Source organism: Nilaparvata lugens, chromosome 2 (assembly GCF_014356525.2).
Source record: "Nilaparvata lugens isolate BPH chromosome 2, ASM1435652v1, whole genome shotgun sequence".
Taxonomy (NCBI): domain Eukaryota; kingdom Metazoa; phylum Arthropoda; class Insecta; order Hemiptera; family Delphacidae; genus Nilaparvata; species Nilaparvata lugens.
In genome coordinates this window covers 35438982-35455217 of record NC_052505.1, presented here as the reverse complement: position 1 = coordinate 35455217, position 16236 = coordinate 35438982, and positions in this window count along the sequence as shown.

Sequence of the window (16236 nt, the reverse complement as noted above, 5' to 3'; positions counted from 1 at the left end):
CCAACAAAAGTTTGCCATTTCGCGGATGGAGCATTAATCCAACACAAGGTGACTGTCGAATCAGAGAGTGCGACAATACGAGACACATGACAACGTTCACTAATAATAGTGACTACTGAATTCATGAGTTCTGCCAACAAGAGTGCCACACACAACTCCAAACGAGGTATTGAAACAACTTTAGATGGTGCTACCTTGGACTTGGAACACAATAATACAACTCTTGACTCCTTGCTCTCCTTCTGCGACTTCACATAGATAGCTGCACCATAACCAGACAATGATGCATCACAAAAACCAATCAAACTGATGTGAGAATCCTGAAACAACCAACATGACGTGGAACAGCAAATTTCAACAATAGAGGCAACTCTTTTTGACAATTCTCCAAAGAGTGCAGATAGACTCAGGCGGCTTCTCGTCCCAATCCACTCCTAATTTCCACAGTTTCTGGACAAGACATTTGAGAAATAATGTAAACGGTGACAAGAGACCAAGTGGATCATAGATACGAGCCATCACTGACAGAATAGAACGCTTAGTAGCGACGACCTCACCACACTTGACGGAAAACTGAAACAGATCAGTACTAGGTTGCCAATTCAATCCCAAGATAGCCAAGGAGTTGTCTGCTTCGAAATCCTTGTACGAAACGATTTCTTCCTCCGAGAATTTCTCCAACATTGATGGTGAATTTGAAGTCCACTTTGTGAGCGAGAAACCTCCTCCCTCAAACAGCTGCTTGGACTGACGATACAGCTCCGCGGCCTCTGACTCTGTTTCGACAGATGTGACTAAGTCGTCCATGAACATGTCTCTTGGTATTCTCGCCTTGGCTGCTGGAAAACGATTTCCATCCTCCTCTACAAGCTGGTGGACGGTGTGAAGCGCCAAATAGGAGAACTTGAAACACCAAAAACAACACAATTGAGCTGATAAATTTCGATCGGATCCTCCGGCGAAAATCTCCACAATACAAGCTGATAACGATGGCAGGAATCCTCCACTAATATCTGTGATACATTTGTTTAATGTCGGCAGTTAGTGCGATTGGAACAAACAAAAATTAACTAACAAAACAAAAATGTCAGTCTGCAATTTGGGACCAGCATGAAGAACCTGGTTCAATGACAAACCCGATGATGTTCTGGAACCAGCATCAAATACAATTTGGATGGGCGTGGTAGTGCTGCTTGCTTTCACGATGGCGTGATGCGGTATGTAGTAACCACCTCGGTCTGTCTGATCTGCTACAAACGACATGTGACCCTGACGTAGGTAATCGATCAATATTTCATGATATGAAATACGAGTATTGCTGTCAAGCTCTAGTCGTCTCTCCAAAGTCAGCAGTCTGCATTCGGCGACAGCATACGAATCTCCCAAGCTGCTGGGCGGCTCCGCAAATGACAAGGCAACAACAAAACGACCAGAATTCACACGATGTACAGACTTCCGAAAATTTACCTCACACTCCAACTCTTCCGGTTTCAGTTGACAGCTTGGTGCAGGGCACGATTCCAACTCCCAAAAACGTTCCACAAAACTATCCAATGATGGACTATAACGAATGGACTACAGATGGCTGTAAAACAATTGACACATTCGTTGTTGAAGTGAGAATCGGCGCTCTCCCCATCAGAATGTGACCAAAGACACTATTAACAGTCATCAATTCGTGCGATTCACCTATACTAGGACTCCCACGCAGCAGAAGTGAGGAACTAACTCCGCACCAATGATGCCATCTATTCTACTAGGAAGGTAGAATTTGTCGTCAGCCAGTGTGAGATTTTCAAGATGATGAAGTTTGGATCTGTCGATTCACAAGAAGGCAACTTGTCGATGATTTTATCTACCACTGTGGCATCCATCGAAAACTTGACAGTAGGATCCAACTTCGACTGAATCGACACACAAGTACGACCTCGAACTTCACTAGTACCACCACCGAATCCACGAACAACGGTTTTCATGGGCTGGAATGGTAGTCTCAAACGCCGACACAATTTGGCTGTAACAAAATGACACTGACTCCCGGTGTCAATCAAGAAACGAACATCACAAAGCTGATCATTACAATCTCGAACATGTGCAGTGACGGTCGACAACACAACGGTCGAATTTTCTACATCGTTGGATGTAGAACAACAACTAATAGGGATGTGCCACCTGCCTTGGAGTTCGACGAGGACGCAACACCTTCATTGGAACTTGATCTGGAAAAGTGCAATAAAGAATGATGAGATTCTCGACATTGAGCACACTGAGTTTTACTACGACAATCTCTACTCAAATGATCCACATCAAGACAACGAAAACAACAAAACTTTCCTTTAATCAAACAATAACGATCCCAAGGAGTCATTTTCAAGAAACTAGCACAATCTACTAACCGATGACCCGGTTTTGAGCACTTCAGACAATTGGCTTTTACTAGATGCACATTATTAGATTGAACCACAAACACCTTGATTTATTATCCTTTTGTGCCTCATATTAAACGATTCAGTCTGTTCTCATCAGAAGGAAGAGTCTTAATTTGCTTTTCAATGAATTTGACATAATCGGCATAAGTTGGCATAGCCTTGTCAGTACGGCGATTCAAAATTTCTACGAGAACTTGGATCCAGCAATCTCAAGCCATGATAGAGGAATATCGAGTCTGACAAATCAGTGAGTTTCAATCTCTTCACTGCATTGATTGAACTGCAAAACCCATCCAAAATCGCAATACAACCTGCCTTTGATTCTGATTTTATTGGACGAAATTCAAAAATTTGTTTGAAATAGGCATTGACTTGCGCCCGTGGATCGTTATAGCGGGTCATAATGCCTGCCAAATTATTTGATAATTGTTAGCCAATAGTGGCAAATGACGACAAATATTTGCTGCTTGTCCAGTAAGTCTACTTACAAGATATTGGACCTTCTGCTGATCATTCAAACTCTTGTTGTCATGTACCAATGCCTTAAATAGTTCATAACACCAACCATTGAGTCTGGTTCCCATCAAATTTCGGAAGGTCGATTAAGGCAGTACAGACTCGGACACGACCGGCTGTGCACTAGCTGCTGCAGCTGCCGAAGATTGAGCAATAGCATCAGTCGCCTCTTTCTGTTTGAGAGTGTTAGCCGCTACTTCAATATACTGAAACAGATCTAGGTGTGAGTCGTGAATGCTACAACATAATCTTTATTCAACTCAAGTTCCACTCATTAACCACTAATTCTGTCTTTTCATAATCTGAAATGGTCTGAGACACCCAAGGATACAACACTAAAAATTGCTCAGCAACTTTTGGATCAGAGACATTTTTAGACAGTTCATAAATCCTTTGCAATCTGGCATACAATGTTCCAGTTTAGCGCGATGAACCCTGATTTGTTTCTGTAATTTTTCCTCCATCTTGAACTCATACACAAAACAATTCAGCCCCAACATACAAACACAGACAAAAAAAACAAGAATGAGTTCAAAACTAAATGGAAGGAAGAATCACGACTAGTAAGTTATCAAAGTTGAACTTTGATTATCAATTCACAAGATAAGTTACTGCTGAAGACAAAACTATATGATTAGATAATGTTCTTCCAACAACTCACAAACAAACGATAACTTGTTGAATTGAACAAACAAAATCATACTGGTGATTAACCTTCACTAACATGTACAATACAAATGGACAATACAAATTTCCAACAAACAAACAAATTCCTGAAAAAAGCACAATGAGCCTAGTTTCAGGAAAATTACAATTTTAACTGAAATAAATTTAATTTCAGACAAATACAAATTGACAAGAAACCTTGCTCTCAGAACAAGGCTACAACAAACTAAAGTTGAGCATAGATCAGACCATTCTGAACATGCCAACATTGGACAAATACGAAAACTGCTGAAATCCAATGTGTGTGAATTAATCAATAAATTACAAATTTAAATTCATCACGGTTTGGAGGATCAAAAATGTTCTGAACAAAGCTCAGGCTAGAGCTACTAGAGGACTGTAATTTACTATTTAAATAATCAAATTAATCCAATTTTGTCTACTTGCCCTTCGAAGCCTTTATTAGGTTTTTTGGTCAGATTCAAGGTGGGAAGAAATGTGGGAAAAAGACAGGTTTCCGCTTCCAGGCTGTTTTTCCGTGTTCAACTTGCAGGCTCTGTATTGTATTCTGAACAAAGCTCAAACTGGATTCTTTATAAATTCAAATCTGATTCAAATTAATTCAATTCAATACTATTTACGCTGTTATACTCAATTCACACACACTAAACTCAAACAATCAATTACAAGAAATTTCCGATGGAAATTACATGACAAAATACAAATTTGCTCTTGCACAACAACGGGGTGACAAGACAAGACCAAAATGGACGACTGCAAGAACGACTGAACGACTGACGAAAAAAAGATGACTGGGGCTTTTTTCTTGACAAACCAAAAACAGCTGGACAGTCGGCACTGGTGCCAACAAACCTGCTATTGGCAAAACTGCAGTCAGGGATTTTGGCGCTATGATTCGAATGCTCTGGCCGGACCAATGTTGAAATATTTTAAAAAGGGTACTGAGATTTTTATTTTTCTTTATATTTATATTACAAGTAGCCCTATACAGAAAAGAGATAAATACGATGTTACACAGTAGTGTTTATTTGTCCAGTCACTATATAACCTAGATTGGTGCTTGAAATTGTAGTTCTGATTTTTCAATATGTTGTTTTGATACATAAAAGAAGTCCAGAACCAACTTTTGTATGCAATTTTCCTTCTGCTGAATACAGAATGCCTCAAAACCTGAATTTTTGTTCATCTTCCTGATTTCAGCGATTTCCATTTTTTTGTCTATTATCAACTGATTGATTTCTGGCTCTAGCCATAATAATAGTGTAGTCATCCAAGCTCCATAATGGCTAAGATTCACAGCCTCAACCTTCTTGGCAACAATATAATATTATTTTATTCTATTGTTTTGTAGTCCCATATTGCAATTGTGGAGAAAAATGTATTTAATTCGAGCGTAAAGCGTAAAACTTCTTTATTACTTTCGCAAACAATTTTGCTCAAGCAACAAAGTCTTTAACGCTCTTTATTTACAAAAATAGCTACCTATCCACATTGTTCAATATCAACATGCATAATGAAACAATATGAAATACAACGAATCAAGTGGACAACAATGAGAAAAAAGCTCAAGCTGCTTCGGCAAATTATGATTATACAAAACTAATAGCTTCATACACTGATTATAAAAAAACATTATTTGATAATAGTTGCGATTCAATAGTGATAATATTCTACTAACTTTGTTGTGGTGGTCAATCATAATACTAGAACATAATTCACATCGTTATGAATTTATTATCTTGAACTCATTGAATTTTTTCCTGTAAAATTAGTGTTGTACCACCAATGGAAATGGAGTGGAATTTTATGGAAATAAAGTGGAATATTAACAAAATTTCAAGTCGATCTCTTCAATTATGGTGTTAAACTCCTACCGTTGGAGGTTGAATGAATAAATAAATAGGCAAATGTATATTGATGAATGACTGTATCTAAAAGCCTTTTACCATCTGAAGATAAAACATTAACACCAGCATTCAGGGGCACAAGAATCAATACTAGTATATATTATTGAAAAAACCTATGAAAATATGTTAATTGAATGAAACTGTTATGATAATGAAATCTCTTCAGATACATCATTGAAAAATGTTAGGATTGCTATAAAAGTGATATTGGTGATGAAAATGCTAATAATTGATTATAGTAATATTTATGAATATCAAAGAATTTCTCAATGTTTATTATATCATTCAAAGAATTGTTCCAATAGAGTTCATAAATTTTGTAATTAATTTTCTTTGAAAGAAGGAACTTTTTAAAACATTTGAAATGAAATTTATTTGTCAAAAAATTCATACAATACAAAAATTTGAAATAGACAAGACTTACAAAAACACAATATATTAAAGTAAGAAATAACATAAAATAGAACTTGACTAATCATGAAAACCTAAGATAAAAGTAGAATTTTTTAGGCGCCACCAGCAAAAGAAAAAATCTTGCCCGCTGGTGGGAGTATTTATATAAATAAATAAATAAAAACAATAACTTGAAAAAAGTATCAACTAGAAAGAATAAACTAATAAATATATAGATAGCTTAAAAACGATGAAAAAAATTGAATAAGAAAAAACAAATATAATTGACATTACCACCATTCCGCTCCCAGTGAAAAAAAGAAAAGATTTGCTATCATTATCTATTGATCTTATCAGTAGATTATGTCACGGTAAACAGAGAGACATGTGTATCAATTTATGTTCCTCATTATGGCAGACGATATCATTTTCAAGTGCAATAAGATACTTTGAGCTAATAAGGAGGGAAACTTGGCTGGAAGTTTGGGATTTAGTGGTGAATGCAGAAGTTTGAGACTTGTGATGCTTCTTGCCAGGTCCGCGAGAAATAGCAAATATCTCCGAGAATCTCGCAAGAAGCTCATTAAAGCTCGCTTCATGTTGCTATCAGTCGATATGGGATGGCAAGCGAAACTTCTGTAATTCCTTTAGTGACGCTTTTTGTAGCCTGAAATATAAACGGTCAGAGCTGGTCTTGTGGAACTTTCGACGTTCTAGGTCAGAAAAAGCAAACAAAAATGAGTGGTTCAATTCCGAAGAAAAACAAACTGGCCACTTCAACTCCCTGAGCCCTGACAAGCACCTGTGCAAAATTACAGTGGCAAAAGAAGCAGCTTCTGAGAAAAAATTAGTGGGGTTGATGATTGACAGTGACAGCAAAAGTAAATCATTTTAATTGAATTTGAAGAGTCCTCAAGTTACTACTCGTAGTTGTCTATATGGAAGAGCTGAGTTTAATTTATTGAATTGATTATATAATTATTTAAGATAGACATTGCAAGCCTTATATAAATTTCAATATTTAATATCACACAAATGCCCGGGTTGGTGAAATTAGCATTATATGTTTGTTTTTGTTTTAACAATCATTCTTTTTAAATGTCTTTGTGTTGTTTCAAATGGATTCTGGGAAAGTGTATGAGAAACAATAGTTTTAAAAATCTAAATTTGGAATTACTGCAGAACAGAGCATGAGTTTTCTTCAAATCCTCCAAAAGAACACTATACGGGTCTCATTCTTATTATTTCAATTAAAACGTTTAAAACAATAATAGAGAAAAGATACTTAGCATAAGAAGATATCTCATGGTATAGATTGTTAATGTTCCAAATTTCAAGCCGATTTCTGTTAACTTGAGCCGATTGCTGCCGACTACTATTTATTATTACTGTTTTGGCCGGGTGAGAGTGTGAGAACGACACAGTATGAGAGACTACCAGCGTCACATAGCTTTACAAAAAAGAAATACTACAGAAGTATCAGCTTGAGTTAACAGTGGAATTTGGAGTATTAGCCCTAAACCATGGGATATCTTCTTATGCTATCTTTTCTCTATGATAATACACTGCGAAAAGGTCTGTTTTTGACCCTTTCTTCATCCGCGCACTCATAAAATCTGTCTCAAATCATAGCAGATCAAGTGAAGGTATAGAAGATTGCCACTGTGAACAAAACAACATGTTCTTTTCTGAGAGTAATATAATTTTTCTTTAATAACGTAATAAATTCTAACAAAGCGAGGATATTGTATCATGAAAACTCTGTATTTTTTATAATGGTGTAATGCTCTATTTATTTACATTGAAAAATCTCATTTCTATTATTGCATTATTATTCGCTAGTAGGCCTAGGCTTATCTAGTGGGTTCCTAATACAACATGAACATGTATATTTGACACTTTCCTACCACAGTTTAATCCACATTGATAATGTTAAATTTTCAAATAAATTCTGATGTCTAGTCGAATAGATTGATTCATATAATGTACATTGATTAATTATTGATGATGATGATCGATTGAATTGAACATTTCTATCAAACTATTCAAATAGAATACATATTGTATGAAGGCCATGTAAACTCCCTACTGAGAATATTATCTGGAACTTTGAATTATTATTAACATGAAAATATGTTTCATCTAATGTTCCTTCAAAACATCCCCACATCATGAACTCAGCCTGACGTGATAGGATGCTGTAAAAAATGGATGTGAGTCTCATGTAATATTCATCTCTAAATGCATCCGTTCCTTAGAGCTGTGAAAAATAGCTATCATTACAGATGCTCTTCACAAATACCAACCGCAAATTTGAAATGGAAGAAAAATCTTCAAACTATGAATCAAATTCTATAAGAATCATTTCCATTTAGATAGCATTTTTTATAGATTGAGCTACAATCAATTTCCTTCAAAATAAACTGGCGAGAATCATTGTGATGGAGGCCTCTATTATTCACTTGAATTTAGTTACTTAGTGGACCTCGATAACTTCACTCGCCTACAGTATCTGTAGACATTATTATTATTATTATTATTATTCTGAAAACGTCTTCTATATCAATATATATATATATATATATATTATATATATATATATATATATATATATATATGTATATATATATTCTTATTATTATATAAAAGCGAAATGGCACTCACTCACTCGCAGAACTAAAACTCTACCGGACCAAAAACGTTCAAATTTGTTAGGTATGTTCAGTTGGCCCTTTAAAGGCGCACTAAGATATCTTTTGGCAATATTTTAACTCTAAGGGTGGTTTTTAAGGGTTTAAAGTTCTTTTAGCATGTATATTCTTCTTATTCCAATATCTTAAAATTATAATTGAAAAAATGTCCATACCATATGTTAATATAGAACTGTAATCTAGAGAGAGTACCTCTTCGAAACAGTGTTGTTCTGGTAACTAAATTAAAAATTTTGTCAGGTTGGCATTAACTTGAGTTGACTTTGTTAGGTTGGCACCAAGTTGAAGATTGAAATGCATTTATTTATCCAGGACCTCCTAAATACCAATTTATCCAATTAGCCAAAATTAGCGTTTTCTCAGCTTTTCTGCGTTTCCTCACCTTTTTCAATAATTGATGGAAATATATTTGAAAAAATTCAGTACACAGGTTTAGCTGAGGTGGAAGAATTTTGTTCGCCAAAGATACGGCCGATATAGTAACAGGTGTTTTTCGAGATCAAATTGACATAATACGTTCAAATTCGGTACAGAGGTTCCGCTGAGGCCTACATGCAGGCGAGCGAAGCGAGCCCGCTGATCTCATTTTCGGACGATCCAGTCGGGGGTCCAGGGCTAGACGGATATGGCGAGCGAAGCGAGCCTGACGGCTAGTAATAGATAAGACTACAAACACATCTAATACAAGTTATCACTCCACCTTTTTGAACAGAATGAAAGATTAAGAATGAAGAGTTCTATATTGTGTCTAAAAATGTGAAAATGTCATGGAAATGTCGTTTTCAATGTGAATAAAATAGTCTTGAAGAACCAGCCAGAACTCTCATCACTCATTATCATCCGTCTCATTATCAACGCACAAGCCTAGAACTCATATGGGTATCACCCTCAGAAAAAAAATGACATGAGTAAAATTTTTCACGAACATTTTTAACAAGGCTGAAGGCTGTTTTAATGAACGAACGAAACGAAGCCAGTCCAAACTTGACGAACGAAACGTTCTGTTTACGAGCACCTTACTTTCTTGTTTGCTAGCGGCGCATTTTTGATTGAGAAATGCGTGGCGCGTATGTCTTTACCCAGCTCTAAAAAGTAGTTGGTGATATTAACAAAAAATAATGTGTCGGCTAAAGACGCGGCGCAGTCTTTTGTCCCTTCCATGTTTCTCTAAGTTGCTTACAGACTTGTGCTCCACAAGCGTGTGTTTTTCGCTCGTTGAACTCAAATTTCGTCGATAATAGCCCGTATAACCCATTTCATAAATTTCGAATCCCCACTTTTGATTGAAATTCTTGAATGAACCTTTTGTTTCACTACACTGCACTTTCGTTGGCTTGGGGTGAACTGCAAGTTGGTTTGGGGTCACACATGAACCGCTGTAAATAAATGTATTACAGCATTAATTTCCAACTCTTCCTACAATTCACCAAAAGCTAAAACAGGAGTTATCTATTGATTACATATTATTCAAATTTTCTCATTCTTTTTGAATCCTCATTTTATATAAATTTTCACCTTTAAACTACTGATTCTTTGTATCAGAATTAATGGATCTTCCTTCACAAATAATTCAAAAGTTCTGGTATAATTTCATAAATTAGCGATCAGTTAAAAGCCTTGACGCCATGAGAAAACACAGTCAGAAAAAATATAACTTTAGAAAGTCTCAAACTTGACATAATATTAAAACTTACATTCCAATTTAAAGATTATCTTCCTGATTTTCAGCAATACTCTACGATAATATATCTTCAGAAACAATAACTCAAATGTAACATAACTGAAAACTTTCTTCTCTACTTTCTGTAGACTACTTCTTTAGAAAAAAAATATAATAAATTATCTCCCATCACTAATAAAATCAAAATGACTATTCTCAATCAAAATTATCAACTTGAACAATAACAGGCTTTGTTGATACAATACTCTGGTGGAAGTTTCAATTAATTAGATTCCCTAAATTATATTTTGACCTTATTTTACGTACCTTAGCGATTATTTGAAGAAACAATTATTTGTACATGATGAAGCAACACAATTAAACTTTTCAGGACATGACACTACTAAAAAATTTAAACTTTAATAGTAATAAAACTAACTCCTACATTAACCAATAATATTAACTTGCCCAAAAAGGGCGAAACAAAATGACTACAGCTTTACTCTCGTAGTGCTCCTAGCAGAGTGTCCTCCGAAACGTAATCTGGTCTCTCGGCTGGGGAATCGCCCAACTTCTGTATTTAGAAACAGGTCTCCTATTGGGCGAAGGAAATCAATTTGACCAATCGTCGCGTGGCTTCTAGAGCCTTAGGACCAAAGAGTAACTGCCAAATCATTAGTTTGTTATAATTGTAATACTTGCTGTTTTCCAACTTATCGCACTCTAATCGCGACAGGAAGGCTAAGTTTTAAAGATAATTCCATAATCTACATTCCTCGACGACTCGGAGCCACAATTTTTAAATAGCTATTCTGGGAAACTCGAAGTCATTGCCGTTCATCATAGAGAGAGAAAATAATTTATTTCGCTAACTCACTTACAATAATGGTTCTAGCCTATTGCGTATTAAATTTACTATTATAACTTGGGAAAAGGCCTGAATTAAAAATCTGGTGTGGTACACTCACACAACTTTCTTTGCTCATTGAACTATAAGCCTCATTATCAAACGAGAATAATTTAGGGGAATAACATAATGACAATTGACGGCAACATATTTGCAACTACGATCAGACTACTGCTTATGTGTATATAAAATTGTTTTCAGAGTACTTTTTCCTTTATGTAAATTGTGTAATTCGATGATTACACGGTATATGGAAGAAGAAAAAGTAAAAACCTACCTACCTCATGCACGAGAAGGAGGTTACAAAGTCCATTTCTCAAGGATTGGGTGGACCCTTTATTAGTACCCCAGGAAGTAGACTCATGTCAGTTAATAGAGCTAATAAATAACTATACAGGGTATGGATTTGAAAAAATCGTTAGAGCCGTTTTTAAGAAAATCGTGAAAAACATGGCTTTTTAGTCATTATCCGCCATTTTTCTCAAGAATATTACGGAGCTCCTGAAATTTTCCCAGAAATGAGACTCATGTCAGTTGATAGGGCTTATAAATAGCTATCCATGGTATAAATTTGAAGATAATCGTTGGAGCCGTTTTCGAGAAAACCGTGAAAAACATGGCTTTTTAGTCATTATCCGCCATTTTTCTCAAGAATATTACGGAGCTCCTGAAATTTTCCCAGAAATGAGACTCATGCCAGTTGATAGGGCTTATAAATAGCTATCCATGGTATAAATTTGAAGAAAATCGTTAGAGTCGTTTTCGAGAAAACCGTGAAAAACATGGCTTTTTAGTCATTATCCGCCATTTTTCTCAAGAATATTACGGAGCTCCTGAAATTTTCCCAGAAATAAGACTCATGCCAGTTGATAGGGCTTATAAATAGCTATCCATGGTATAAATTTGAAGAAAATCGTTTGAGCCGTTTTCGAGAAAACCGTGAAAAACATGGCTCTTTAGTCATTATCCGCCATTTTTCTCAAGAATATTACGGAGCTCCTGAAATTTTCCCAGAAATTAGACTCATGCCAGTTGATAGGGCTTATAATTAGCTATCCATGGTATAAATTTGAAGAAAATCGTTAGAGCCATTTTCGAGAAGAACGTGAAAAACATGGCTTTTTAGTAATTATCCGCCATTTTTTCCGCCATCTTGAATTGAATTTTATTGAATTTCTTATTGTCGGGTCCTCATGTTATAAGGACCTTAAGTTTAATTATTTCAAGTCAATCGGTTAATTAGGAATGGAGTTATCGTGTTCACAGACATACACACATACACACACATACACACATGCACACACACAGACCAATACCCAAAAATCATGTTTTCGGACTCAGAGGACCTTGAAACGTATAGAAAACTTGAAATTGGGGTACCTTAATTTTTTTTGGAAAGCAATACTTTCCTTACCTAAGGTAGTAGGGCAAGGAAAGTAAAAAAGTTTTAAAAATGTTCATGTTTAGACCTAAAATTACAAGTGTTCAAACCTTTCCCTTTGTGAGCGAAAAATTATTATTTTATTAACATAGTACGTTTTTACTATAATAGAAAGCTATATTAGGAATCTGTTGTGGAACACTCACACAACTTCCCTTGCTCATATTTGAAACTATGATCAGACTTCTGTATATGTGTATATATAATTGTTTTCAGATTACTTTTTCTTTGTGTGAATTGTGAAATTCGATTATTTTTTTAGTCGTCATTTTTTTAAACAGCTGTTCCACTCATGAAATATCTCGACTATGTGTTCTTTTTATGAACTGCGCTACCTACCTACCTCATGCACGAGAAGGAGGTTACTAAGTCCATTTCCCAAGGATGGGGTGGACCCCCCATTGGTTTCCCAGGAAGGAGACTTATGCCAGTTGATAGAACTGATAAATAACTATACAGGGTATGAATTTGAAAAAAATCGGTCAAGTTATTTTTGAGAAAATCGTGAAAAACATGGTTTTTTTAGCAATTATCCGCCATTTTTCTCAAGAATATTACGGAGCTCATGGAATTTTGTCAGAAATGAGACTCATGCCAGTTGATAGTGCTTATGAATATCTATCTATCTATGGTATTAATTTGAAGAAAATCGTTGGAGTCGTTTTCGAGAAAACCGTGAAAAACATGGATTTCTAGTCATTATCCGCCATTTTTCTCAAGAATATTACGGAGCTCCTGAAATTTTCTCAGAGATGAAACTCATGCCAGTTGATAGGGCTTATAAATAGCTATCCATGGTATAAATTTGAAGAAAATCGTTGGAGCCGTTTTCGAGAAAACCGTGAAAAACATGGCTTTTTAGTCATTATCCGCCATTTTTCTCAAGAATATTACGGAGCTCCTGAAATTTTCCCAGAAATGAGACCCATGCCAGTTGATTGGGCTTATAAATAGCTATCCATGGTATAAATTTGAAAAAAATCGTTAGAGCCGTTTTCGAGAAAAACGTGAAAAACATGGTTTTTTAGTAATTATCCGCCATTTTCTCCGCCATCTTGAATTGAGTTTTATTGAATTTCTTATTGTCGGGTCCTCATGGTATAAGGACCTTAAGTTTAAAATTTCAAGTCAATCGGTTAATTAGGAATGGAGTTATCGTGTTCACAGACATACACACATACACGTATACACCACACACACACACACACACACACACACACACACACACCACACACACACACACACACACACACACACACACACACACACACACACACACACCACACACACACACACACACACACACCACACACACACACACATACACACATACACACACAGGTTAATTAGGAATGGAGTTATCGTGTTCACAGACATACACACATACACACACACGTACACACATACACACACACACAGACCAACACCCAAAAATCATGTTTTTGGACTCAAGGGACCTTGAAACGTATAGAAAACATGAAATTGGGGTACCTTAATTTTTTTGGAAAGCAATACTTTCCTTACCTATGGTAATAGGGCAAGGAAAGTAAAAACAGTGCTCGGCACAAAATACATATATAATCACAGCTGATAAGGGGTGTGAGTCGTGTGTTCGTGGCACATAAGAATGTAGGCAACTTAAAGCTGGATTATATCTGTAGCTACTTGTACAGATAAAATCCCTAATATTATAAAGGGAGGTATTGGCTCACCCTCGTACGTACAATAGCCTATGGTATAGGAAGTACAATATTGACGAATTATCACTTACTCTTTCAATGAAAGAACTGATTAACAATTGCAATTCCACATAAAGTTACTGAATTTACAGAGGATGAATATAAGCTTATTTTCATTTTTTTATTCTATCAATTTATCCCAATTCATTTTATTTTGCCAATATTTTTTTTTTTTGCTGAGATTTTCTCTTGTGAAGATTATCCACAAAATGTTTACAAAATTATAAAAAGTTGTTCTATTTTTTTAATGTTTCCTGAACATAAAAAGATTGCATTTCATAACACAAGATTTTCCCCAGTAGAAAGCACGGGTTACCTCAAGGTACCTAGTATTCTAGGTGCATTGGGTTACCTGCTAGTAAGATATAAACTGAGCTCAGGATCAGCTGGTGAAAAGCGAAAAACGCGCGCTCAAGTCTGTACGCAACTCTATGTAAAACAATTGTCCAAAAAGGTGGTGCGGGCGGTCGCTTTCTCGCTTTTTTGCCGTCTCTCATGACTTACTCGTCACTCGTTTAAAATGACAACGGTCAAAAACCTGTTAAATGGAATAAATGACAACCTGAATAGAATTTAAATGTCACTTCCACGCCACTGTGCCTCCCGTCTGGTGATCGTTGTATATAGAAGCTGTGTCGTGTCGAAGCTGTGGTGGTCTCCCGAGTTTTACTGCTAAAAACTCACAGTCGACATCTGATTTTTTACAATAAACATTTAAGATTTGTCCATAAGTATCAGATGCTTCTTTCTTTTTCAAAATTACTGCTAGAGCTCAGTTCACGATGGACTATCAACATGCAAATACTCCAGTATCAATATGGGTAAAAAATTAATTTGTATTAGGTAATAATTCCAATTACGAAATATCTATTAAAATATTTTATTATTTTCATAATAAGGATAATAGTTGCAAAAATTGAATAATGAAAAATCTAATAATGTTCCCATTCATTTTGAATAATTCCTGAATAAATTAATTATGTAATCATCAAAAAATGGGTCATTAAACAGAATTTTTTAACACAGTTTTAGTGCCATATTGAGATATTTTGTGAAAATTGGATAAAATCCAACTCTAGTTTAAAGTGTTTATAATTTTTCGTTTGGATATTCCAAGAGGAGCTCCACTGCAACCCCCGTAGGAAAATCAATGGATTAAACAGAGCCCTTGACGAGTGAATGCAAATCAAGCTGCAGATCCTTTGCCAAAAACTCTTCAATTTCTTCAACCCTGTGGAATGAGAAAACCGTATGTAAAATGTAAGTTTCTGACATCAAAAACACGAGATTCTCTCAAAATTCAAGAAAATCCAATAAACACACAAAATTATCATTTGATAAATCCTTTGGAAAATATGAATTAATAAGGTCCATGATAGAATAACTATAATAATGTAAACGCCATATTGGGGTTTACTGGAATGATTTGAAGGTCTTTGATATAATGCTAAAAAGTTTGAAATTAACATATTCTATCAGAGTTAGGTATTGCCTACAATGAGTGTTGTCTATGCAGTCGATGTGTTGACTAAAAACACACTAATGATTCTATTCGATCATGTGCTAGACCTGTACAGTTGTCAGCCATGTACCCTCGTTTCCAGGGTTTGTTGATGAAGTACGTTGTCTGTCTCGTTCGCGTCGTTCCCCATTATCAAATCATATCTTCACATCGACAGATCATTTTGAGGTGATCAATTGTATTTCTTGATTGAAAGCAACCAACACTTTTGCCATTCTGTTTGTGCAAACTTTCATTTCTTATGCTGACCTTACCGCCTCTTTCAAAACTAATAATTAGAAAAGTTAAAATGATTGAATAATTTAATTATGTTGAAATATAATT